The sequence below is a fragment of the Taudactylus pleione genome, unplaced genomic scaffold, assembly GCF_031769625.1.
Source record: "Taudactylus pleione unplaced genomic scaffold, aTauple2 ptg000015l, whole genome shotgun sequence".
NCBI lineage: Eukaryota > Metazoa > Chordata > Amphibia > Anura > Myobatrachidae > Taudactylus > Taudactylus pleione.
The window spans coordinates 10,334,336-10,361,395 of NW_028284417.1; the positions used below are offsets into that span (position 1 = coordinate 10,334,336).

The 27,060-nt window shown below is 45.9% G+C and overlaps 1 protein-coding gene across 6 annotated transcripts in view; it reads left to right on the top strand.

The window, feature by feature from the left end:
- The window catches only part of MEI4 (meiotic double-stranded break formation protein 4), a 225,687-nt gene that overhangs the window by 8,777 nt on the left and 189,850 nt on the right, over positions 1-27,060 (top strand). Inside the window, exon 1 of one of the 6 annotated variants that reach the window (XM_088470532.1) lies at positions 19,010-19,058. The exons of the other annotated variants lie outside the window; for them this stretch is intronic. The gene's annotated coding sequence lies outside the window, so the exon portion shown is untranslated. Of the gene's footprint in view, positions 1-19,009; positions 19,059-27,060 lie in introns of those variants that run through there. 6 annotated transcript variants of the gene reach the window in all.

Consider the following 27,060-nt stretch of genomic DNA (forward strand, 5'->3'; position numbering starts at 1 on the left):
CCTCTACTGCAGGGGAAGGACTTTGTGGGCTCTGAGTGAGAGTCCTCCTTGCACTGTGTTCCACTTCCATCTCCGTCCAGCCTATATAAGGGTCATAATTCCATGAACTTGCAACACCAATCATAACAATCTCGATGGAATAATTCCCTATGGTCACCCTCAGTTTGTCGTCTTCTGGAGCTATTTGACATGGCTGACGTCTGCACTTTCTATTTCAGGGTCCATAGGGGTCCACAGGGTGACCTTGGGGTATAGCTGGATCCTCGGGCACCACGGAGTTAAAGCTTTTAGCTGCTCCCAGGATGCACTTGGGTCCAACCTCCCCTATACCCCGCCCCCGAGCCACAGGCACCTCAGTTTAAGATGGTGCCGGCCGGAGTCGGGTCACCCCCCTAAAGCTTTTTTATTTAACTAGGTTAAATTTATTTTTTGACTTTTAGTTTTTTTCTCCAGAGCGGCAGCGATGGGCTGTCTGTACAGACGCCCACGCTGCTGCTCCTTCTCCCTGCTGGCGCCGCGACGCCAGCACTGAACTGGGGATCGCGGCGGGGGAAGCCAGAGTCTGTACTAGCCGGACTCTGGTTTCCCCCGGGACTGCTGCCGGAGACGCTGGGGAGATCAAGGTAAGCCGCGCACCGCTGATTAGCGGCGGTGCGCGGGTTCCTTTTAAATGCAGTCCCCCATGCCCCCGGTCTAGGGGACAGACCGGGGGCGCTAGCAGTGGCGGCGGGCCCCCCCTCCAGCTGAGGCATACCCCGCCAGACCACTAGACCACCAGGGTAAATAAACTGCAAGCGGGATGCCGGCAACCCGGGGGTTAAATATGCTAGACAGGGGAGGAAGCCTTCCCTGTCTAGCGGCTCCTCCCCTCAGCTCAGCACGCCTTTCAACTAGTAGTCTGGCGTCGCTGAGCTGCAGACTCTTCGGCCACTCCTCCTCTGAGGTCTCCAGCAGCCATTTTCTTCAAGTGGCAGTGCAGATACTCTCAGGGAGCACGCGGACCGGTCCCCCTGTGTACCTCTCCCCTGACAAGGACAGTGTACACAGCACTATCGCCCTCCCAGACAGTGAATCTGGGAGGTTGATTGTAGTGGAAAGGTGCAGTGAGTATATCTTCCTGCATGGTATGTGACTTTTGCTAGTGCTGCCTGTCTGTGTCTTTTTTCTACTTACTGTCAGCCTATACCTATCCCTTTCCTTCTCCTACAAGCCCTACAGGTGTGCGGGGGAAGGGTGTTTCTACTGACCTCACTTATATAGATCACGTATTTGTGAGGTCCGTCACATACAGTTGTGTGCTACACAGTGCCATATTGTGGGCTGTTGTCCAGCACACGTTTTCTTCCTAAGCCATGTTTGAGGAGGAGATTGAGCACTCCGGGGCTCCGGTATTGTTCTCCTGCAGGCGCTGTTCTGCAGGAGTGGATAGGGAGGATTTGTCACAGGACGCCCTGTGCGGACGGTGCCAGGCGGTCCCTGGTATGTCTAAACCTCCTATGTCGCAGGAGCCACCATGGGCGATGTTTTCCCAGGTGCTGGTGTCCATCGCGGACCGTCTGTCGGTCCCGACTGCCGCCCCTACTAGGGCGTTGCCACAGCCAGCCATCCCCCATTCCCCGGGTGTCCCACAATTATTGCAGACTCCCCCGGGGTCTCAGCCTGTTGGTCCCTATGCGGGGTTGCCAATGTATATACAGTCCACCCCTGTGGCGCAGCAGGCTGTGGTGCCGTTTCAGGCTCCTGGGGCAGCTCCTCCACCCTGGGTGGATGCGCTTTCCCACACTGTCCAGGATTTGGCGGCAGCATCTTTGGCTTTTCAGTCGATGTTGCGCAGTGACGTGCCCCCCAGGGCGTCTAAACGCACAGTTATGGCGCAGGCTGCGTATTTTTCGGACTCTGAGGGGTCCTCGGATGATGGCGAGGTGCAGGATGACTCAGCCTCAGATGCCTCAGTCCAGGAGTTAGACACTAAGTCTTCCATCAATGTGCGGGCTCTGGTTAGGGCGGTGCGGGCCATTCTTCTGATTGAGGATGAGGCACCCGCTCCCAAGTCGAGGTATCCTAGTTTTAAAAAAGCTAAGGTTCCTTCTGCAGCGTTCCCCTTGTCTGATCAGTTGACTGATCACATGGCGGTGGCCTGGCAGACGCCCAGTAAGCGATTCCTGCCACAGAAACGCTTGGCGTCCAATTATCCATTTCCGGAACCGCATTGTAAGAAATGGGAAACTCCGCCTGCGGTCGATTCCCATGTAACACGCCTCATCAGGAGTGCTACTTTGCCATTGCCGTCTATATCCTCGCTGAAGGATCCTACGTTGGAGAAGCATCTTTGGATGTTAGCCTGCTGACCTCTAGGGCTCCGGCGGCAGCAGTGTCTGCTCGCAGATCCTTGTGGTTGAGGTCTTTGAGAGCAGACGCGGATTCAAAGAAAGGCTTGGAGGCCTTACCTTTTAATGGAGAGTTACTATTTGGTCCAGACCTGGACAAAATAGTAGATACCCTGGCAAAATCCAAGTCAGCCTTCCTCCCTTCAGCTGCTACACCTGCAATGGTCCGGAGCTCGGCCTTTCGTTCCTTTCGGGTTCAGGGCAAGGCAAAGGGTCAGTCCTTCCCGAGGCAGTCCGCACCCAAGACCGCCTCAAAGCCAAAGAAGCAAGCCTGGAGTGCTAGGCGCCCTTCTTCCAAGCAAGAAGATAAGCCTTCTGCGTGATGGGACGGGCCTCCCTCTGGGGGACCCCAGAGTGGGAGGCCGACTTCTTTAATTCGCCCAGTGCTGGCACAATACCACCACGGATGCCTGGGTGCGAGAAGTGGTCTCCCAGGGGTACGCCCTGTCTTTTCGGCACAGGCCGCCTCGCCAGTTTTTTTGCACAAGTCCTTCTCAGGACAAAACCAAGGCCTTGCTGACGGCGGGGGTCATTATACCCGTACCACAGTCTCAACGTGGGATGGGGTATTACTCTACGCTGTTTCTGGTACAGATACCCAATGGCTCTCATCGCCCCATCCTCAATTTGAAGTCCCTGAACAGGTTTCTCAGGGTTCCCAAATTCAGGATGGAAACTTTGCGTTCCATCATTCTGGCGATGGAACCGGTGGATTGTATGGTCTCCCTGGATATCCAGGACGCCTACCTCCATGTGCCTATAGCAACATCGCACCAACGGTTTCTGCGGTTTGCTATTCTCCACAACCACTACTAATTCAGGGCTCTACCCTTTGGTCTCTCCACGGCACCAAGGGTATTTACCAAGGTGATGGCGGCTCACCTTCGGAGCCAGGGGATACGGTTGCTACCGTATCTAGACGACCTCCTCTTGCTGGCGAGCTCCCCTGAGGTACTGATCCAGCATCTCCACCTGATGGTCGCTTGTCTACAGGCGCACGGCTGGTTGATCAACTGGAAGAAGTCCTCCCTCATCCCATCACAGCGGATGGTTCATTTGGGGGCCCTGCTGGACTCTCGTCAGCAACGGATTTTTCTGACTCCAGAGAAGGTCTCCTCCTTACAGCTGCGGATTCACAGTTGTCTGAGCAGTGGCAGAGTGTCGGTGCACTCAGCGATGAGAGTTTTGGGGTCCATGGTTTTGGCATTCGACATGGTGGAGTTTGCCCAGTTCCATTCCAGGCCCCTGCAGGGGCTGATTCTTTTGGAATGGAACGGATTGCCACACAGGATCCGCTCTCAGATGCTGGTGTTGTCCTCGGAGGTGCGTCTGTCCCTAGCCTGGTGGCTGTAGACAGCTCATCTCCTAGAGGGGCGCCCCTTTTGGATCCCGGAATGGGTTCTGCTCACGACAGATGCCAGTCTCCGGGGTTGGGGGGCGGTGACAGGCTCCTTGTCACTTCAGGGTCGTTGGTCGGCGGAGGAAGCGATTCTTCCCATCAACATCCTGGAACTGCGGGCAGTATACAGAGCCCTGCAGTCGTCCGGCACTGCTCTTCACGGAAGGGCTGTTCAGGTGCAGTCAGACAACGCCACCACGGTGGCGTACATCAATCACCAGGGAGGGACTCGCAGTCGAGCTGCGATGTCGGAGGTGTCCCGCGTCCTGGCTTGGGCGGAGCGCTATCTTCCAGCTCTCTCGGCAGTCTTCATCCCGGGAGTCCTCAATTGGGAGGCAGACTTCCTCAGCCGTTACGCTGTCGGTAAGATGGCTGTTTCAACTGGCTTACTTGTTCCCTCCGATATCTCTGCTGCCTCGGGTCCTGCGCAAGTTCAAACAGGACGGAGGCACACTGATCCTGGTGGCCCCAGCGTGGCCCAGAAGGCCGTGGTACTCCGATCTGCGGAGCCTGTCCATCGACGCTCCGTACCTCCTACCTCAACGGCGGGACCTGTTGTCTCAGGGGCCCTGTCTTCACCCGGATCTGGGTCGACTATCTTTGACGGCGTGGCTCTTGAGACAGCCGTCCTGAGGTCTCGGGGCTTTTCTAGCTCCGTTATTACCACCATGCTGAGGGCGCGCAAGCCTGCTTCCGCGAGGATCTATCACAGAGTGTGGCACACTTACTTTCAGTGGTGCGAGGCCAGAAAATATGATCCCCAGGTGTTCCGGGTTTCATATTTCTGGATTTCCTTCAGTCGGGTTTGGATTTAGGATTACGTCTTTCCTCACTGAAGGTGCACGTGTCTGCTCTGTCGGTGTGGTTCCAGCACAGGATCGCTGCTATGCCGGACGTACACACCTTTTTCCAGGGAGTTTTAAGAATCCAGCCTCCTTTTGTGCCACCTGTGGCCCCGTGGGATTTGGCGGTGGTTCTTCGGGCCTTACAGGGTCCGCCTTTTGAGCCCTTGGAGTCAGTGGCGCTCAAGTGGCTAACTTTTAAAACTGTTTTCCTCTTGGCAATTGCTTCTGCCAGGAGGTTTTCAGATTTGAGGGCGCTTTCTTGTCGTCCCCCTTTTCTGATTTTTCATCAGGACAGAGCGGTGCTTCGCACTCGTCCTGATTTCCTGCCTAAGGTGGTTTCCAGGTTCCACATTAATCAGGAAATTGTTGTACCAGCCTTTCAGTCGCCTGATCTTTCGGCTGGGGAGACTTCCTTAGACGTTGTCCGTGCACTCCAGGTTTATGTGGACCGGACTAGTTCTGTGAGGAAGTCGGATTCTTTGTTTATTCTCTTTGGTTTTCACAAGAGGGGTTGGCCTGCCAACAAACAGACTCTAGCCCGTTGGCTTCGTTCTGTTATTATTGAGGCTTATATGCAGGAGGGTTTACCTGTTCCAGCCTCTGTTAAGGCTCATTCCACACGGTCTGTGGGCCCTTCTTGGACTGCTAGCCGTGGCGCCTCTGCTGTTCAGCTATGTAAGGCGGCCACCTGGTCTTCCATTCAGACCTTTTTGAGGTTCTATGCGTTTGACACCTTTGCCTCTCAGGATGCATCCTTTGGGCGCCGGGTTCTCCTATCAGCACAGGAGCGTCCCCGCCCTTAGTTGGACTGCTTTGGGACATCCCCAAGGTCACCCTGTGGACCCCTATGGACTCTGAAGTAGAAAACAAGAGATATGGTAAGAACTTACCTTTGTTATCTCTGTTTCTACGAAGTCCATAGGGTCCACAGGGCACCCGCCCTGACGCACCTGGCTTCATATGGGCTCTGTGACTGGCCACCGGTTTTCCGTCTCCCATGTGTGTTCCAGTCTTCCTTCTCTCTGTTTCGTCTCCTCCTCCGGCCTGGGCTGCTTACCAACTGAGGTGCCTGTGGCTTGGGGGCGGGGTATAGGGGAGGTTGGACCCAAGTGCATCCTGGGAGCAGCTAAAAGCTTTAACTCCGTGGTGCCCGAGGATCCAGGATCAGCTATACCCCAAGGTCACCCTGTGGACCCTATGGACTTCGTAGAAACAGAGATAACAAAGGTAAGTTCTTACCATATCTCTTGTTTTCTTTTCCCATACTGTAATTCCAGATATTGTTCTCCCATACACTGGGTAATGGATTCCTGTACCATGTTTTCTTCAGTGTCAATTTCAATATTAGCTTGGTATGAATAAAGGTCAAATACCTAAGAGCTGCTTATCTGCCCTGTGAGTCTGTAGCAAGACAGGTGTCTGTACAGCGAGCAGCTCTTTAGTACAGTCCTGGAACAGATGCCATTATGACATAATCTATTGTTCAGGGTTCTGTTCCCCGCCCCCTCTCTCCCAGTGCTTCACTGACAATTTGTCCATTTTTTTTATTGTTTTTGTTAATAAAGTTTCCATTTTAGTAAAAAAATATACCGTATATACTCGAGTATAAGTCGACCCGAATATAAGCCGAGGTACCTACTTTTACCCAAAAAAACTGGGAAAACTTACTGACTCGAGTATAAGCCTAGTGTGGGAAATGGCAACAGCTGGTAGTGCCCACAGTAGTAATTCCCCCTGGTTGTGCCCCCAGTAGTAATCCCCCCCTGGTAGTGCCCCCAGTGGTAATCCCCCCTTTCAGTGCCTCCAGTAGTAATCCCCCCCTGGTAGTACCCCCAGTAGTAATCCCGCCTTTTAGTGCCCCCTGTAGTAATCCCCCCTTTTAGTGCCCCCTGTAGTAATCCTCCCCTGTAGTAATCTCCCCCTGGTAGTGCCCCCTGTAGTAATCCCCCCCTGGTAGTTCCCCCAGTGGTATTCCCCCCTTTTAGTGCCCCCTGTAGTAATCGCCCCCTGTAGTCATCGCCCCCTGCAGTCATCGCCCCCTGGTAGTGCCCCCTGTAGTCCCCCCCCCCTAGTAGAGAGAGACGTGATAACAATAAAAAAAAAAATAAACACTTACCTGAAACTCCCGCTCCTGGTCCCGCCGCTGTCCGCTCCTGGTCCCGCCGCTGTCCGCTCCTCCGGCCGCTTTGCATGGGAGAGACGTCGTCATGACGACGTGTCTCCCATCACCCACTGCGGGAGCCGGAAGATGGCTCCCGCAGTGGGAGCAGCAGCAGCCGCTGAGAGTCTGACAGACTCTCAGCGGCTGCTGATTACAGCAAACACATAGCTGCCGGCTCCGGCGGCTATGTGTTTGGCAGTGTGTAGCGCTGACCGAACTCCGTCCGGTCAGCGCTACACTTGACTCGAGTATAAGCCGAGGGGGACTTTTTCAGCACATTTTTTGTGCTGAAAAACTCGGCTTATACTCGAGTATATACGGTATATATTTATAGAATTAAAGTTTTGTTTTGTATTTGATCTTTTAATATCTTGTTATCTGAACATTCCATATTGTAACAATGTATCCTGTTGTTTAAGCTTTATGATTAAGTAGAATTTGACAATAAATAAAAAATAATATTGACATCTAGAAAATAAGTTGCTATAAAAAAGTGAGCTATTCTCCAAATACATTCTTTTACAGCACAATCAATGAAATATACTATGTATAAATAATATAGTAGTTCCTTAATCCACAAAGGCCAGTGACTGTGGATGTTACCCTGGATGGGCTTTTCACTCAGCCTGAGTGAGACGGAGCAGCTATACATTAGTGCAGTGGTTCTCAGCGTGGGGTACTGGTAGCCCCAGGTGTACTCGCTGTGGCAGAAAACATCTCTGTAATGACGGGGTGGGACATGCAGTAGATAATTACACACAGTAAAGCAATGCCCTAGGGATTTTCAGCCCCATGCAGGAAGACCCTGATATTAGCATTTAAAAAAAAAACTCTCTGTGTCCCTGTAAAAGAAAGCATATGTGGACTATAATTTTATTGCCAATATAGATGTTAATAAAAAATCATAAATTGTAATATGTGAGAAATATATATGTACTGGATTTAAAAATCTTGTGTCTATATATAAAAACAAATGTCCTGACTGACTAACTCATTGACTCACCAACGCCCAGCCCATACCCGTGGACCTAGAAACATGTAATTCAGGGAGTATATTCCTTCCATGACATAGGCACCCACTAAGCAGGGATTTTTCAAAATTCGACTCCTAAGGGGGTGAGAACGGATAAAATGTTTCCTCTCGACTGAGGTGATTGGGTGACAGTGCTGTGGAACTGTAAGCTCAAAGTCTGGGTTGAGTGGCTTCAGAGGTGTGGCTGCAGCGCAGTCCAATATTCAAATAGGGGAGCCACACCGACTGCCAGTGATGTTAAGCAGCATTTGTGGTGACAGTTGGTGTGGCTCTCCTATTTGCAGTGTTCTCCTTAGAAAATGTTTCCATCTGGTGGCATCAAGAAGTAGCCGGGTGGGGGCCTGTCACAAGCCGCTCATGTGAACGCCGGGGGACCGTTCGCTGAACTCCTCCTATCAACTGTCCATCATCCATGCTCTGTTCTGGATTGGTTCCTGCGGCTATTTCCTTCTGGTGCAAACACTGCTCCGATGCCGGTGATAGCATTTCACGTGTTTCTGATTTTGGCATTGTCTCCTGTTATCCAGTCGAGTACCAAGTCCTCCTGTCAGCTTTTGTTACCTGCCATTTGTGTCATCTAGGTGGCATGGTCCGCATACAGTATCTACTACCTGCCATTTGTATCATCTAGACGGCACGGTCTGCATATACACGCTCTGCCGTTTGTGTCATCCATGCGGCACAGACATCACTCAGTGTCTAGAGTGCGCAGTTCAGTGTCCAGCGGCTTGTGTCAACCCGGCGGCACAGGCCGCAATCCAGCATACTACCGCTTGTGTCAACCCAGCAGCACAGGCCGCAATCCAGCGTACCACTGCATGCGTCAACCTGGCGGCACAGGCCGCAATCCTGCGTACCACCGCTTGTGGCAACCCGGCGACACAGGCCGAAATCCAGTGTCCTAAGTAAGCAATCTTGTGTACTACTGCCTGTGTCAACCCGGTGGCACAGGTCTCTCACCAAACTCCCGCTGCCAAGGCTGCTGCACGGCCCAAAGGCCGCATCTTATTCTACGGCCCACAGGCCACAGCTTGCCAAGGCTTACCAGCCCTCAAGGCTGCTGCACGGCCCAAAGGCCACATCTTTTCCTACGGCCCACAGGCCACAGCTTGCCAAAGCTTACCAGCCCTCAAGGCTGCTGCACGGTCCAATGGCCGCATCTTGTCCTACGGCTCATGGGCCACAGTTTGCCAAGGCTTACCAGCCCTCATGCTACTGCACGGCCCAAAAGTCGCATCTTTTCTCACTGCCCTCGGGCCACGACTAGTCAAAGACTTACCAGCCCTTAAGGCTGCTGCATAGTCCAAAGGCTACATCAACTTCTTTGCGGTCTGTTCAATCCTTTGGTCCTGAGGGTTTTCTCACCTTTCTGCTGAGGCCATTTTTATCACTTATCACATTCCAACATCAATATCACGGTACCCACACAAATAATACATTGTTTTTTCAGAAGACTTTGTACTTTCAGAAAATACCAGTAGTCTTTCTACCCATTCTAAAATGTCAAAAATGGCCAGTGGGCAAAAAAAGTGTTTTTTTATTGAAACTTCAAGAAAGGGAACCAAAAGCAATTGTGATTTTTTTTCTTTCTCTTATAGGAGTCTATTTAATAAGCCTTGGATTAAGATAAAGTGAACATAGATATAGTGCCAGCCAATCAGCTCCTAACTGCCATGTCACAGGCTGTGTTTGATAAATGACAGTTAGGAGCTGGTTGGCTGGCACCTTATCTCCGTCGACTTTGTCTCCATCCAAGGCTTAGTAAATAGACCCCATAAACACCACAAAGAAATACTCTGTGTTTCGCCAATAACTCACCTTTCCAAAATAGCAAAAAGGAGGATTCTATGTGTAGCTTTTGAAAAAATAAAATGAAATGAAATGAAAATGCTTTTTTTTATTTACATTTTTCGCCGTATCACTACTTCTATGTGTAGGAGGATATGGTGCCCAACAAGGCCTAACATTTTATAAACTAGACAACTTACCGCATTAAGGGCAGTATTCAATTTGAAGCGAAAACTTTTCATCGACGATAATTTATCGCCGATGACCTAACTTTTGCCTGTTTGCATTATCCCCGTATTCAATTTCAAAGACTTTTTCGCCGGTGCGAAAAGTCTTTGTTAAAAAACAGGGATAACTTTTCACCATGTTTTGCATGGCGAAAAAAATTGCAGATTTGGGGTTTAGGGGAGCAGGCTTAAAAAAATTAACCTGCACCCCTGGGAGTGTCCCCTAAAAATAATCTGTGTCAAAAAAAGTTTTTTTTTAAAAAAAAATCAGGACACCCCAAAAAATTAACTTGAATTTTGGGGTTAAAAAAAAAAAATGGTGGCCAAAATCCTAAAGTAGCGAAATAGATTCCAGAGGGGTTCCCAAGTATGCGGCAAGTGTTTTCTTCATTGCGGGTAGTAGCGGCAGGTGCAATTTTTAAGAATTTTAAAAATGCACTTTAAGGACTTTAAAATATGCTTGCACCCATTTTCATTTTCCCCCAACTTTGATGGCCATAGTTATTTTTTAGAAAAAAAACCCCAAAATGCTATTCTGCATCACTTCTTCACAGGCACAAAAAAAGCACCTGCTGCTGCTATTTAAAACCCCTAATTAGCTTCAGCAGAGAAAAACTGGGGTACCCATAGTGATCCCCCATCACAGGACATCTTTACGGGGGTCCTAGGAAGAATTCCCGAAAATTCCCGAATTTTTGCGATACTTACCGTTCCGCCGGGTCCTGTTTTCGCTGGATCCTAATTGAATGCGGGGATAAAGCAGGCGCCCACCTGATACTTTATCACTGCAAAACCTCCGATGTGGAGCGAAAAGTCCAGCACAGACTTTTTGCTCCCAAATTGAATATGGCTCTAAATGTGAGATCAGTTTTTTTATTTGACACAAGATGGGGAAGATAAAAACTTTAGATCCCCAGACTACAACTACTAAGGAGACACAATGTGAAAGAAGAGACTCCCCTCTTTCAATGCTGGGTGCACCCATGTGGGGGGACATAGGGCACAATGTGTGCTTCCCCTATCTATAGAAAAATATTTTTTTTCCATAGCGCTGGTTGATACGTATTGTACCACATAATAGCTACTAGTGGGAAACATAATTTGAAAGAGCAGACTCCCCTCTTTCAAATATTAGTGCCCACAAAGTTGTCAATGTCTTAGGTGGGTGAGAGGGCACATAGCGCCTTTCCCATCATATACGGACATTTTCTTTAGCACAGAGTAACATTGCCCGGTGATCACAAGACAATAAGTACTAAGGGGACTCATCATTTGAAAGAGGAAGCCCCTCTCTTTCAAAATGCCCCTGATTTTATGGATTCTAGGTTGGGGGAGTTTTTTCAGTAGTGCAGGTGGTTTTGCCTGGTGATCACCACGCTAAAATCTCCAAGGTGGGCACATAGGGCCTGATTCAGAGCCGGACGCAATTAGCGCTCGCTCGTCCAGAAAATAGGGTTGGCTATTCAAATGAACCGTTCGCTCATTGCGGTTGTTCACGCCTCTAGGTCTGAACGAGCGAACAAAACTTGCGGTCGTTTTTTGGGAAACTACGCCCCCTGGCCGCTCGCATCCTACGTCATGTCCGCTATTTATTAGATTAATCGAGTACATCGACCAGGGTATGAACTGCTCGCTATTCTTGTGGTCGGTTTTTGCTACCACAATTTTGCGAGCAGTTCTGGCTATTAAATAACACAGTGACGTGGTCAATGACGCTGCTGTTTTTTTTAATTATGCACACCCATGAAACGCCCGTTTTGACCTTTAAGCACGCCTGCGTTCGGATCTCCACTCCCCGTTTTCAAGCTCCTTCCCCTGTTACCACCCACATACGCCTCCTCCTGTCACTCAAATTATCAGGCATTCGCTATTTTGCGAGCACATGAATTTCAGCCGCACTGACTGGTTCGCGCATGCGTATAACAATCCGTACGCATGCGCAGTTGGGCAAACATCGCTCGGAGCGAACAAGGGGCCGCTTAGGAGCGGCTCTGAATCAGGCCCATAGTTTGAAAGAGGGGACTTTTCTCTTTGAAATGAGGGTGCCCCTATATTTGTAGATGTTGACATGGCAGCTGAGGTAAAAGATCATTTTTTTTGTAATGTAGCCCCTCACTGTGGAGGACTCGTTCTCCGCTGTCTAGCTGTATATCTAGAGGATAAGTCCCACTTGTTTTCCACTGCAAATTGGTTAAGTGAAAGATCTGTGATTCAAATGCTGAGGTGATAATCATTTGTTCATTTCAAATGGACCCTAGCAGAAGCCAATGTCGTGCAAGAGAGATCTGTATTCTGTTTCTTGCCTGAGAGCACCATTTTATCCTTGCAAATTGGATTTAATAGAAAGAGCTCTATCAGGTCCACTCTACATCCCTTTTATTTAAAGAGGAAGTACATTAAATAAACCATGGTCTCCACAAGTTTAAAACATTATATACATGAATGTACTCTGAAAAGCTAGATAATTACATTTACTGGTCTGGAGGGATGTACAAACTTAAAAAAAGTTGTCTGTCTCTCTTTATCACATCTGAGGTTGAGTGCACACTTGGTGATATATCGTTCATTCTATCGACAAGCAATATATCATGAGTGCATCAGCTGGTGTGTTTATCCGATATGTCTGTGAATGAGGTCCTCATGGCTTAATTTGCTCTGGATTATTCAGCCTATGCAACAAATATAACATTTAAATTTGCAACTCTGTGTTAAGCGTTCCTACACTTGGAGCTATGCTTCAGATATAACTGAAATGCAGTTCAGAATGTGAATAGAAGAAGTTTTATAGAACTATACCTATAAAGTCAAATATAAAGTTAAGTATATCTGGTATCAAATATTGAATTCCTTATATCTGTTACCAAATGTAGAAGGTTGAGCCATTGCTGATAGTAAGCTGAGCTGTTCATATTTTTGTACTTGCTTGTGCCTTATTAAAATGCTCCCAGCTGCTAGTTTGTGCTACTATTAACCAGGGCTCTCTGTTGTGGAGACCAGGTAGAATACAGAATGTTGAATGATTACAGAGATCATTCATTAACAGCAAAGTCTAATTACAGAGCAGTCTGACAGTGTCCTTACGATGTTTGCAAAGCTTCACCATGAGAATCGGTAAACAGATGTTAATATACCTTTAAAACATTGTTGACATGTGTGGCAACTACATGCCATGATTAAGTAAGCACATCACTAACAATTAAGCTTACTGTGAAGGAAACCTCTTGCACACATAATTTATAACAGACTGTTAGGGAAAGGAGTGGTGTAAAGTACTTCACTTAGATCAATTGATGAATTGGAGAAAATAAAAAATATTACATGTAGGTAAAGATTTTAAAATTAGCTGCAGTCACAAGGATATCAACCGGTATCTTTATCTCTATAGGTGCTAAACAAGAATAAATGCAGACTGGGCTTATGAATGTATTACTTCTTGAACACCACTGGAAGCCATTATGTAGTAAAGTATTTAATATATTATATGTAAATTGAAAGAATTGAGCAGCCCATTAATCATTCCTTAAAGTATGTGAAAAGATTAATCACTGATATCTCCTGCTTACCTCGCAGCCCAATGCTGTCTGCACTCCTCATACACTAGTATGGGGACCTTCATTTATCAAACTCTGAAAACTGCAAGTTTTTGGAGCTTGACTACAGGAACCTAAGCCATCTTCACATGTAGGGCCAATTACCACCTGCTGTAGGTATTTTTATCAGCTACAACTGATGATGAGAGCAGGCTGGGCAAGTCTGACAATTCAGTGTTAATACTGTATGTTGATGTTGAGGTCATTAAGATATACAAGAGGACATGTTGTGAGCATGCCTTCAGTTAATAGTGCAAAGTTTTTAAAATACAGTATTACAGTCACTAAAGGTAGGCTGTTGTCCAAGGGGAGGTGAAAGTGGGATTTTTCAAAAATTAAGCAATTTGTTTGGCATAAATTACTTGCATGACATAAAATATATATTTTCATGTACTAAATATAAAATTTAAATTACCTTGAAAAAATGTTTAAACATTTGTAGTGTACCTTTTATAGATTGGATGCACTTGCAGAAACAAAAGTAAACTCTTTTATTTGTGTTGTGACAGCATGTTGATCTGGAATAAGTGTTTTGTATTATTCATTACATTTGTAAGGTCTGTATTAATCACTGTTTACCTAGAACTGCCATCAAAACATCACCAGCAAAACCAAAATAATATACAGGAAATATAACAAATTATCAAATAAACATTTAAGTACAGAGAATATGATTTTTTTCACAGCTAAAGTAACCGATAATACAATAACCAGAGCATTTCTTTACGTTTAATCAGTAATGAAATAACATTTAAGGTGTAGATCTAGAAAAAGTTTAACTAATAAACTATATGTATCATAAACCAATCCAAAAGTAATTGTAACATTTATCCATAAATGTTCAGAGTTTTCTGTTGTTACAACCCATAGCACTATTGACCTGATTTAGAGTTGCGTAACATGTCAGATGAGTGTATCTTATACACACGGTAGATTTGTTGTCAGATATGAATGATAACGATTTTAAAAAATCGTTCAATCGTTCATATCTGAAAGAAAATCTACCGTGTGTATAAGATACACTCATCTGACATGAAGCGCTTTCCCACATGTCAGATAATGATATCTGACATTGTCTGTGTTTGCAGTCAGATTTGGACGATTTCATTCATTTTAATACTGTCTGAAAACGTTCAATCGTTCAAATCGTTGGTAAAATCGTTCATCTGACCGTGTGTATACACCATTGGACATGTGGTCCCTTGTACTTGGAGAGGTGTGTCAGGTATACGTTCCGCACAATGAGAATTAGCTGATGCGAGTGGTCAACCATGTCCCAGTTAGATGTGCCTAGTTTTGACGTCTGCTTATCCTTAAGACACAGTACACCTTTTTAGAGTGATTATCTTTGCATGGCCAGAAGGTCTGGTGTAACATTCTCTCTCCAAGACTTGATACATCTCCACCTAACTGTCCTAAAGTTTAAGCTTGCTGGGGATCCGACTCATGTTTGTGGTCAAAATCCCTGTGTTTAGTAGAGGTAATTTTACCTTCTAATCTGAACTTGCCATCCATCTCCATCTGTTTCTAAACCCTTCCACATGGACTTTTCATTTTTATATATATTTTTTTGCTCAAAAACTGAAGGAAAAAATTACGTTAAGTCCCCCCACAAAATAATAATTAGTACTTGGCCGTTAACCCCTTTGCTGCAGGAGACGAGTGAGGCTCGTCCTCCAGATTTATAGCTAGACTGCAGAGGATGAGCCCCACTCATGCTCTGCAGCAAGGGGCTGATTTAAAAATAGATTTTTACCTCTGCCCCACCAGTCATAATGATCGTTGGGTACTCCTGGCAGCCGCCAGGCCGGATTGAGAAATGATCTCGGCATGCAGATGTTTAGAGAATATTGCCTGATAATTAGTGTGATCACTGGGCAAAACTCCCTGCATTGTGAAAAAATCATTGAGTCCAGGGATGGTGGAAGATCTATCCCAACCTGGCATCCATAAAATCAGGGGCACCCATTTTAAAAGGAGGGGGCTTCCCTCTTTGAAATGATTGGTTCCCTTAGTACATATTGTCTGGTGATTACCTATAAACGGTTACCCTGGACTATGGAAAATTAATGTTTTTCATATATCGGGGTCGTGCACTATATCCCTCTCACCCGATAATGACACTGGCAACTTTGTGGGCACCCATATTTGAAAGAGGGGAGTCCGCTCTTTCAAATTATGTAGCCCAATAATAGCTATTTTCTGGTGATCACCTGTGATGACCAGAAAGTATTACCTCGCTCTCTGGAAAATAGATGTTTGCCGTATATGGGTGCGAGGGAACTGCGTAAAATATTATGCCCATAATGATACCTGTAAATGTGGGGTCACTCGCATATTAAAGAGGAAAGTCCCGTCTTTTAAATTATGTGGCCCCACCTTAGCAGGGCCAAAACTAGGATTTTTGTCACCCGGGGCAAGGCCATAATTTGGCACCCCCCAAAAAAATACAACATATAGGACGAAAAGAGTGTGTGGTTCTGTGACAAAGTAATGCCCCTTATAAACACATTATGCCACACATTAATGACCCTTATAACACATTATTCAACAGTAATGTCCATTACAACACATTATGCAACACAGTAATGCCCCTTACAACATATTCTGCAACAGTAATGCCCCTTACAATGCATTATGCCACAGTAATGCCCCTTACAACACATTATGCCCCTTATACATTATGCCACAGTAATGCCCCTTACACATTGTGCCACAGTAAGGCTCCTTACACATTATGCCACAGTAATGCTCCATATACATTATGCCACAATAAGGCACCTTACAACATTATGCCACAGTAAGGCCACTTATACATTTATGCCACAATAAGGCAACTTACACAATATGCCACAGTAAGACCCCTTATACACTATGCCACAGTAAGGCCCCTTATACATTTATACCACAGTAAGGCCCCATCTCCCTTCTCTTACCTGCCAGGGCCGTGCGGTGGGTGAACTTGGGGTGGTGCAAGACAGGGCTGCCACATGCTGGGGAACTGTCAGTACTGCCGTCATAGTAATGTGGCGCTGCTCGCAAACCAATAGGAGCTCACGGACCGGCAGCCTCTGCTGATTGGCACCTCCTCAAGTCCGGCACCCGGTTCACGTGCCCCCTTAGCCCCACCCCTTGTTGTGGCCCTGCCCTTAATAGCTATTGTCTGGTGATAATCTGTGATCACAAGACAATATTGCCCAGCGCTACTGAAAAAAATTGTTTTCCATAGATGGGAGAGGAGTACATTGCCCTATTTCCCCCATACTGGCCCACACACATAGGAGCACCCTGTCTTGAAAGATGGGAGTCTCCGCTTTCAAACTACTTACCACCTTTATTAGTTATTGTCTGGTGATCACCAGGCAATAACAGAAACAGCACACACAAAAAAAAAAATTCCACAGATGGGGGGGATCTAAAGCTCATACCTTCAACTAAAAAATTGGTCCATCCTTTAATGTGGTAGGTTATCTAGTTTATAAAATGGTAGGCCTTATTGGGCCATCATATTTTCCCTACACATAAGATAGTGAAAATTAGAATAAAAAATGTGTTTTCATCAAAACCTACACATGGAATACCAGTTTTTACTATTTTGGAATGGTGAACTAATGGTGAAACAAGAACAAAAAAAACTATTCTGTCTGCAACTGCGGCTGTATCTGTATGCAAAATGCTACATTACAGTGTCAAACCCGCTGACACTATAACGTAGCGTTTCACTCGCAGTCGCAAACAGAATATAGGCATGCTGCATATTATTTTAATCAGCAGAAACTGCTTGAATAAGACACATATGAAAGTAACAAGTAGCATGAAAAGATGCTCTACGCTACTGAGTCACATGGCGCTAACTCGTTATGTGTAACGCAATGTGCAGCGAACAGGGGATAGATCTATGTCGACACATCTGTATAGTAGGGAATTGACTGTGTAGCATGAAGATGAAAGAGGACATCTGATGCCTGATATGCCGGCACCCCCCTCCCCCACCCGCATAGCGCTGCATGGGATCGAACATCGCTTCCCCAGATCAAGTGAACCTGCAGTAAGATCTGGAGGTGCGATGTACCACCCCATGGGAGCACGTACTGGACGATTTCATGCCCACACATGGTACGATATAGCAGCGATATCATTCCAATCCGTCGGATCGGCTGCTATATCGCTCCGTGTATGGGCACCTTAAGACAAGAATACAAATGACAACAGATTGACTTTTACTAGCACTCTGGCTTCTGATAGGATACGACACTTTTTTTTTTGCAGCAGAAGTGGCACATAGAATAATTTGTTCTGACCCTAGAAAGGGAATACAGCAACCTCAATTTTTTTTTATTACAAATGTGGGGTAATAATTTAAAAGACCTACTGGTCAAAAATTACATATTTCCACATAAGCAAAGACATTGGTTTACCCTGAAAAGGGAGTATTTTGCAGTGCTTGCAACAGCATTTATGTTGAAAGAACAAATTACTCTATATAGATCTTCAGCAAAAAAAAGGCCTTGATTATTGTTGATAATAACACACTTCCATTGGCGCAGCATTTTGCCAAATGAGCATTGAATGTGGGACTTTAAATGTATGCCCATTGACGAAGTTTCCCCTATACGTCGAGGAGGGAATAGAGATAACTTGCTATTTCAAAGAAAATCCGATGGACTCATTGCTTAAATTCTTTGATGCCCATGAGATTAAATGAAGAATTGAACTTCTCATATTACTTATAAGCAATAGCATCTGGTCTTCTGTAGTAATTGGTTCTGTATGGCAGTGTATAAAATTGGTATCCACACAGCCTCATTCAATCATTCAATATAATACTCTACATTTAATGTTTGGTATTGATTGCCCTTTCGAGTTGTTGTCCATCGGATATTTTTTTATGTTGGATGTACATCCAACATGCATACAGCCGAGGATCTTTGTATGATATTTTTTCAATGTTTATATTTATTTTGTTTGTTTAATATTTTTTTATGGTCATTTTTCTTTAGATAATTTGTTATGGTCTCTTCAATGTAGCTATGTTTTTTTTGCTTAAACAGTGGAATATAAGTTTTTCTCATAGGCTTCTTAGTTTTATAGGGTTTTTATCTAGTCTCCTTCCCTGTTACAAGGCAACATATTTTACTTGATACATAATTTTTGGCTTTCTCAGAGTGCATCTGAGTTCAGCGGCAGCTAAGACCACACTGCAGTTGGGGTGCTGTTCACTTAAGTTACTTTTATCACTGTACTTTTGCTTTGTTACATTTGGATTTTAAGTATGTTTCTGGTGCTGCATTATCTGGGATCTTGTTTCATTCACCAGCTGTGATACACTATTACTTATTCATACTGATATATATTAATGTGATTTTTGAGTAGGTGCATACTGTACCATGGTACCGAAACAGCTGTTGGGTTTGAACATAATTTCTTGCTTTGTTTAGATCATTATTGTCATGCTGCTTTTTATATAGCCATAACATTAAAACCACCTTCATAATATTGTGTACTGTAGGTGTCCCGTTCATGCCGCCAAAACAGCTATGACCCGTGAAGGCATGGACTCAACAAGACCTCTGGAGGTGTCCTGTGGTATCTGGCACCAAGACGTTAGTAGCAGTTCATTTAAGTCCTGTAAGTTGCAAGTTGGGGGCCTCCATGGTTCAGACTTGTTTTCCAGCACATCCCACAGATGCTTTATTGGATTGAGATATGGGGATGCCAAGTCAAAATTTTTAACTCTTTGTTATGTTTTCAAACCATTCCTGAATAAATTTTGAAGTGTAGCACAGCACATAATCCTGCTGAAAGAGGCCACTGTCATCTTGGATACTGTTGCCATGAAATGGTATACTGTTCTGCAACAATGTTTAGGTAGATGATACGTGTCAAAGTTACATCCACAAGAATGTCAGAACCCAAGGTTTGCCATTTGAACATTGCCAAGAGCATCACATTTCCTCCACTGGCTTGCCTTCTTCCCATAGTGCATGCTGGTGAAGTTTTCCTTAGGTAAATGAAGCACACGCACCCGGCCGTCCACATGATGTAAAAGGAAGCGTGATTCATTAGATCAGGCCACCATCTTACATTGTTTGATGGTCCAGTTCTGACACTCACATGCCCATTGCAGGTGCTTTTGGTGGTGGACAGGGGTCAGCATGTGCACTCTTACTGGTTTCCGGCTATGCACCCCTTTACGCAGCAAGCTGCAATACACTGTGTGTTCTGGCACCTTTCTATAATAGCCAGCATTCACCTTATTTAATGTCTTTTGGTAGGGCTAACTACTGTCCCTCCAGTCGGCGAACAAACTGCCTTACAGACAAATATTTAAAATTTTGACTCAGTCCAGAGCACCTGCTACCATTTTTCTGCACCCCAGTTCCTATGATTCCGTGCATATTTGAGTCGCTTGGCCTTGTTTTCATGTCAAAGGTATGGCTTTTGGCTGTAATTCTTCCATTAAGACCACTGCTGACAGGCGTCTCCGAGTAGTAGATGGATTTACCTGGGTTCCACTGGTTCTGCAAGTTCTGAGTCGAAGGGCTGAAGAGCGGTACAATAATGAGTGTCTGCAGGCAACAGTGAAGCATGGTGAATGTTCCTTGAAAGTTTGGGGCTGCATTTTAGCAAATGGAGTTGGGGATGTGGTCAGGAGTAATGGTGTCCTCAATGCTGAGAAATACAGGCAGTTACTTATCCATCATACAATACCATCAGGGAGGCGTCTGACTGGCTCCAAATTTATTCTGCAGCAGGACAACAACCCCAAACATACAGCCAATGTCATTAAGAACTATCTTCAGTGTAAAGAAGAACAAGGAGTCCTGGAAGTGGTGACATAGCCCCTACAGAGCCCTAATCTCAACATCATCGAGTCTGTCTGGGATTACATGAAGAGACGGTAGGATTTGAGCAAGCCTACATTCACAGAAGATATGTGTTTAGTTCTTTGTTTAGTTTGGAACAACCTCCCTGCCGAGTTCCTTCAAAAACTGTGTGCAAGTGTACCTAGAAGAATTGAAGCAAAGGGTGGTCACACCAAATATTGATTTGATTTAGATTTCTCTTCTGTTCATTCACTTTGCATTTTGTTAACTGATAAAAATAAATTAACACTATTTTTGAAAGCATTTTTGCTTTGCAGCATATTTTCCACACATGCCTAATATATACAGTATACTGTATATATAATATGAACGGAAGACCCCTGGAGAAATTTTGACCCATGCCATCTGGATAGCTTCCTACAGCTTCCTGATATTTGTAGGTGCAGGATCTTGGGTGCAAATGGACCTTTCCACCATGACCCATAAACGCTTGATTGTTTCATGCCCGGCGAGCATGGTGGCCACACCATTCGTAATAACTTTCCAAAATGCTCCTCAATTCTGATGGTTAGGACCAATGACATGGTGCATTATCCTGCTGGAATTATTCCATGATTGTGGGGGTACATGAAGTCCATGAAGTCCTGCAAATGGTCATCATGCAATGCAACAGAGTGGTTACCGGTCAATGACATCTTCAGGCGGACCTGTAGACCCAACCCATGCCACCTGAACACACCCCACACTATTATGGAACAATTTCCGCCTGTACAATGCCTTGGTGACAACTGGGGTCCATGGCCTCATGGTGTCTGTGCCACACCAGATCCCTACCATCCACCTGAAACAACTGGAACCGTGACTCATCGGACTACGCCACATGTGGCCAGTCCTCCAGGGTCCAATTAATGACATCATGCGCCCAGGTGAGGCTCTGTGTCGTCGTTGTGTGAGCACTCTGGTGAGTATTCTGCTCCCATATCCCATGTAAGCCAAAGAGCGCTGCACTGACCTGCTATATATGCATCTGGTAACTACTGAATTGAATGTAAATGTGATTTGAGCCAGTGCCTCTTGTCTGTTACCACCGACAATTCTGGCCAGAGGCTGCTGGTCAAGATCATTAAGCACCAGTGGTCGACTACTGTCCATGGTGGGTGGTAATGCCTTCCGTGAGATATTCCCGGTATACATGTGACACCATAGATCGAGAATGTTGAATGCACAACTACAGAAATGGAATGTCTGATCTACCTAATATCATGCCCCGTTCAAACTCTGGGCCTGATTCAGCAAGGTTCGCTGATGTGATATCAGCAGCAAGCACGTAGGCAGTTCTGCTACAAAATTATGCAAATGACTGAGATCGCAGTGCCTCCTCAGCACAACATAAAGACTGCCACTTCCCTTTACTCCCATCAGCAACACCTTGCAAGTCTGCAAAAACATTGGTATTGTCGGAGCCTTATGCACAATTAAGGCAGGTCAGACCTCACTCACAAACTGCTAAACCTCCTGTCGGTATCTAGAGCTCAGGCTGCATATGCCGTCGCCGGGGCTTGATTATGCACGCTCCTGTAACGGCATTGAAACACACTGGCACGCCTCCGTTTGCTCTACCACCCCCCCCCCCAGCCCTCCCTGTCACCACCCACATGTCATGCAGTGTAATCCACATGTAAATTCAAACAGCCTCAATCAGCGGCACTCAGGGATACAAATGAGAAGGACACTGTCTGTGTTCCAATCGTTTCAGTGTAAGAACATTTTCATCAGGAGCTGATGAAAATGTTCTTACATTGAAACGTGGACAACACAGACAATGTCCGTCTCATTTTTATCCCAGAGTCCCACTGATTGAGGCTGTATATAATGATAAACACCTGTATTTCTCTGTCACTTTTTATGTGCTTGCTTAATTGAAGTAACTGCTGCATTTCTGCTCCTGTTCCACGTTTGTTGTTCCAATAATACTTACAACACAATAGGCTCATTCATGCTAGTGACTATTTGTCCTGCATGACAAGCTCAGTAGTTGCACCTTAAATGTTATACAGGGTGTCCCATAGTGATGACACACATTTTATTTTTAATTTACAAGATCGTGGGCACTCGGCCATCTTTAACATTGATTGTATTTCAAACTCTGACTTTGGGAGTTATTGTTGGACTTTTTTCCAGTACATTGATCTTTAGTGTTACAGCCGAGCAGAGAAGCTCTCACCCACTGACTGACTAGTATAGTCGTGGACAGACACATATACACACATACTGCATATGCGTCACTTAGAGCCTGAAGGTGTCTACACAACTAGATGACCTGCAAACGATGCAATGTCGTCATTGATTTCCCTTGAACTCTCACTGACAGCTCCCCAGCACTCCAGCACTCAATATGGAAAAAACAGCACAATGTGACATAAGATCTATCATGTGCATATCATTAGATCATGTGCGATAGCAGACAGATGCAAGCACGGATCTGTACGATCCGTGCTGCAAGCAGCTATTATACACAAAAAAATCAATAAGACGCAGATGCATGGACAGATCAGTGAGATCCGTCCATGCATCTGTGTTAAAAAAAAACCTTGTAGCTCCCCCTAAAGCACAACCAGTCCCGGGCTTTTCAGACCCGGTCCTGGTTGTGAAAATACACAGGGCAAAAAATGTAGGGGTCCCATGTGATATCCAGAACCACCACCGGACTCTTTCTAGCGGGGAAATAATGCCACAGCAAAGGGAACCCTTCACCCCCGGCCAAAGCATTACCCCTAACCGCTAGTCAGCCCAGGCCAGGGATCCCTGGGGAGATGGGGACCCCTCAATAAAGGGGTCCCCCTCTGCAGGGCACTCCAGGTCTGGGCTAATAGCCCGGGGCTATCCCCAGCACACCTGGAGTGGTGGGTGCCGGGTTGACTGTGTAAATGTGGTGTAAATGAAGAAGTAAAAATATTATCTTTTGCCGTAGAAATACAGGTCCCAGCAAGCCTCCCCCTTATGCTGGTACTTGGAGAATCACAAGTACCAGCATGCAGGGCATAATGCCCTGCTGGTACCTGTCATTCATCTGCAAAATAAATATTTAAAAAATAAACGGTACACATACACCAAGAGAGTAAAATTTTATTAACACATACATGCACACTGAATTTCATACTCACTCATCTAGTATCCCTGAAGCCATTCACGTACCCTTCTCCAAGTAGATATCTAGGAATACCTGTAAAAAAATTTCCATACTCGCCCCTTCCTATGCGTGGATCACGTCCTCTTCGTTCCCTGTAGGCATCCACGGTCTTGGCAAAATGAAAAAACAAGATGACCCGGACCAGCGAACTTTAGTACTGTCCTCTAAGGACAGTACTACCTGAATGACGGCTGAATGACAACATGGTGGAGATGTCTTTTCATACCCAAGATCCTGCACCTTCAAATATCAGGGAGCTGTAGGAAGCTAACTAGATGACAATGGTCAAAATCTCTCCAGAGGTCTTCCGTCAACTTGTGGAGTTGATGCCACATCAAGTTGCTGCACATACGCAGTATGGGTCAGACGCATGCACAGATTCCCGATAATCATGAATCTGCATGGTCCCCGTCACTGTGTCCCCAGCTGCATCACCCATCTACATAATTAGCGAGTGAGCCTGTCTGTACCTTTGTCCTTTATGCACGGCCAGAGTTTTGGACTTAGGACCTGATTCAGACCTGCTCTCAAGCGGCCACTCGCTCGTATGCGGCCGATGTTGTCAGACTGCGCATTGGTACGCTTCGTTCTGCGCATGCGTGAACTACTCTGAGCGATCTAAATCCTCTCGCTTGCCCAGCAAAGACAGCCCAGTGTAATGAGTGACAGGAGAGGCCATTTGTGGGTGGTAACAGATGCAGGACACTAATAACGGGGGGAGTGGAGGTGTGAACGCAGGCGTGCCTGAGTGTAGTAACGCCGTCTCAGAGGCGTGCATAATTATCAGCCAGCGTCATACTACACGTCACCTGCCTGTTTTTTACACTGAAGTCCTCGCAGTGCTTGTGGTAAGTTAAGGCAACCACATGCACTGCGAACCCTTCCGATAGTCCTCGATGTACCAATGTTTTAATACACTTCCAGGAGATGACGTGCGCTAGTGGGCGTCTTTACATACGCAAATGGGCGTCTTTCGACACAAAGCGATCGCTCGCCAACAGAAAGTGGGGCGTGCTTATGCCTATCCGAGCGAGTGCCTGCCATGCCGTTACTTAGCCGAATTTGCATACACTGGGTGCGAGCGATCGCATCTAGCGAGTGGCTCTGAATGAGCTCCCTAGCGCCACCAAATTTGACATGGTGGTGTAGTTTGACCAGGATTAGGTTTTTGCCTGGGTTTAAACTTCGTCAGGACCACACACTGTCACACAATCGCTAAAAATTGAGACACTTAAAATACACAGGTTCGAGGGCTGGCTCCAGTGGAAATTGTCAGTCTGCCAAAAATCTATGAAAATGCAACAAAAGTATCCTTTTCACCTCAGTCGGAGCAAATTTGATAACTCGGGCAAGCTCATATTAAATCCAGAGCCTCTGTTTGCATGCAATGGGGTAACCAGGGGCGTAGAAAGCCGCACAATAGTAGTGCCCCTTACACATTATGCCCCACCCCAGCAACTCACCTCCCTCTTGCCTCCCCCTGTGTGCCATCAGCAGCCAGCAGGTGTGGATTTGGGGACGGGTCGGCAGCTAATTACATCTGGTGCATCGGCAGGCAGCAGCAGTTATAAACACAGCGCAGGAGCAATTTGAATCCTGCGCTGGTCGCGAACCAATTGGAGCTCGCAGACCGGCAGTCAATCAGGAGCCGCCACTGCTGATTGGCTGACAGTTCACGATCTCTTATGACCTCATGACCGGCAGGCTGTCTCTCCATGACTGCCTGCCAGTGCGCCAGCTGTAATCAGCTGGCAGGCCGGCACCAAATCAACTTCGCTGACACATGTTAGCAAACAGTGGGGTTTTTTTCAGGATCAGTGGAATGGGGTTATAGATGTGAACAATGTAAACAAATAAAGGCTGCAGGTGTATTTTAGGGTCCAGTCTTCAACCCGGATAATGCCGGGTATCCCAGCTAGTATTCAGTATGTTGCATGTAGAGATAGGCTTGCTGCTAAGCTGGTGGTCTTGAATATGGACTAAGATTGGTCAGAAATGGTTACTGACTGTTTGCCCTTGATAATGAGGAGGTCTGCACTGATGTGATTACGAAAAAGCCCTCTATGCTGCATAACTTAATTGTGACTTTTGATTGTGAAAAAATAAATTGGCGTTTATTTCATGTGTGGATTGGTGAGTGCTCTGATATCAATGATGTGGATTCTGGAGGAGTGCATTGTGTTTCCAATAATATATATACTGTACTGTTTTAGGCAGGTGTGGAAAAAATGCTGCAAAGTCAGAATTCTTTCAAAAATAGAAGTGTTAATAGTTTACTTCTATCAATTAACTAAATGCAAAGTGAATGAACAGAATAGAAATCTAAATCAAATCAATATTTGGTGTGACCACCCTTTGCCTTCAAAACAGAATCGGTGTATACAGTTAGGGTCGGGCACCGATGTACCCTCTACTATGGAGACTCGCCTGATATTCCCTGCGCTGTCTGCCGCTGCATCCCAGGGCCCGGTCTCACTGCTGCTTGTGTCGTTCTCCTCTGCCTCTGGTCTCTTCCAGGTTGGGCCGGTCAAGTGACTGCTGTAGCGCTAGCGTACGGGTCTGGCCTGATGTTGTCTGTTTGGTCAGGAAGTGTTTGTATTAAGTTTCAACTGCCTTACGGTCTTCTTCTGGGGGAATGCAATGTTTTCTGTCCTCCCTTAGTTCCTTTTAAACTAGCCATTCTTCATCCTTTCTTCTCATTGGTGGTTGTGCCGATTACCTTTGGTAGTCCTCATTGGCTCTGGGTCTTGTCAATCTTTCTGTTGCATATTTAACCTCTGATGGTCCATTACATATTTGGTGCATATAAATTGTATGAATAAATGCAAAGATAGCTGTAAACATAGGTGTATATGAGGTTGCATATAACTGTTATATTAAAATATGATGTAACAAATCCTCCTTCTATAGGGGGTTTCTAATCAAAGGGTCATAGTAACCTTATGATTGGGTTTAATAAAATTCCAATAATGTTCTGACCTACAACTGAAGAATAATGTACAACCTAATATTTATCATTATTAAAGAAACTACAAAGTCTAGTCAAACTGTGCTGTCACCAAAAATAAACATTTCTGGAGTAAATTGTATATACATTTTTAGCTTCAAAAACTCTCCTAACTGCTTGTGTATTTTGATAGCGGTTCCCACACACCCCAGTTTTAGTGATTTTCTATACATACTAGCTGTTGCCCACGGCTTCGCCCATAATGAAATCGTTTCTGCCAACAATTTTTTTTTTTTCCCCTGCCGTGGGAGTAGCTGTAGCTTGAAAAAGACTAAGGGGATAGCCGAAAACGTGTTGCTAGTGCTCTAATTCACCAAGACACTGGGGAACCTACTATTGATACACCTATCTGCTCTTTATTTTACTTTGGAGCCAGCCGCAAGCATTAGCCGGGAACCGAGAGCGCTGCCGCACTACGGTGTATACAGGCCACCGGCTACAGCTACAGCCGAGAACTGGAGACTGCCACTGCACTGTGTGTGTGGTGCTGTCGGCTAAAGTGCTAATTTGGTGCCCGGGCTGAGAAATAAGAGCTCATTCGGGGCCAGGGCTGTTTTTAAATAAGAGCCTGATCAGCTCTGTTTTAACAATGTATTAAGTTTATTC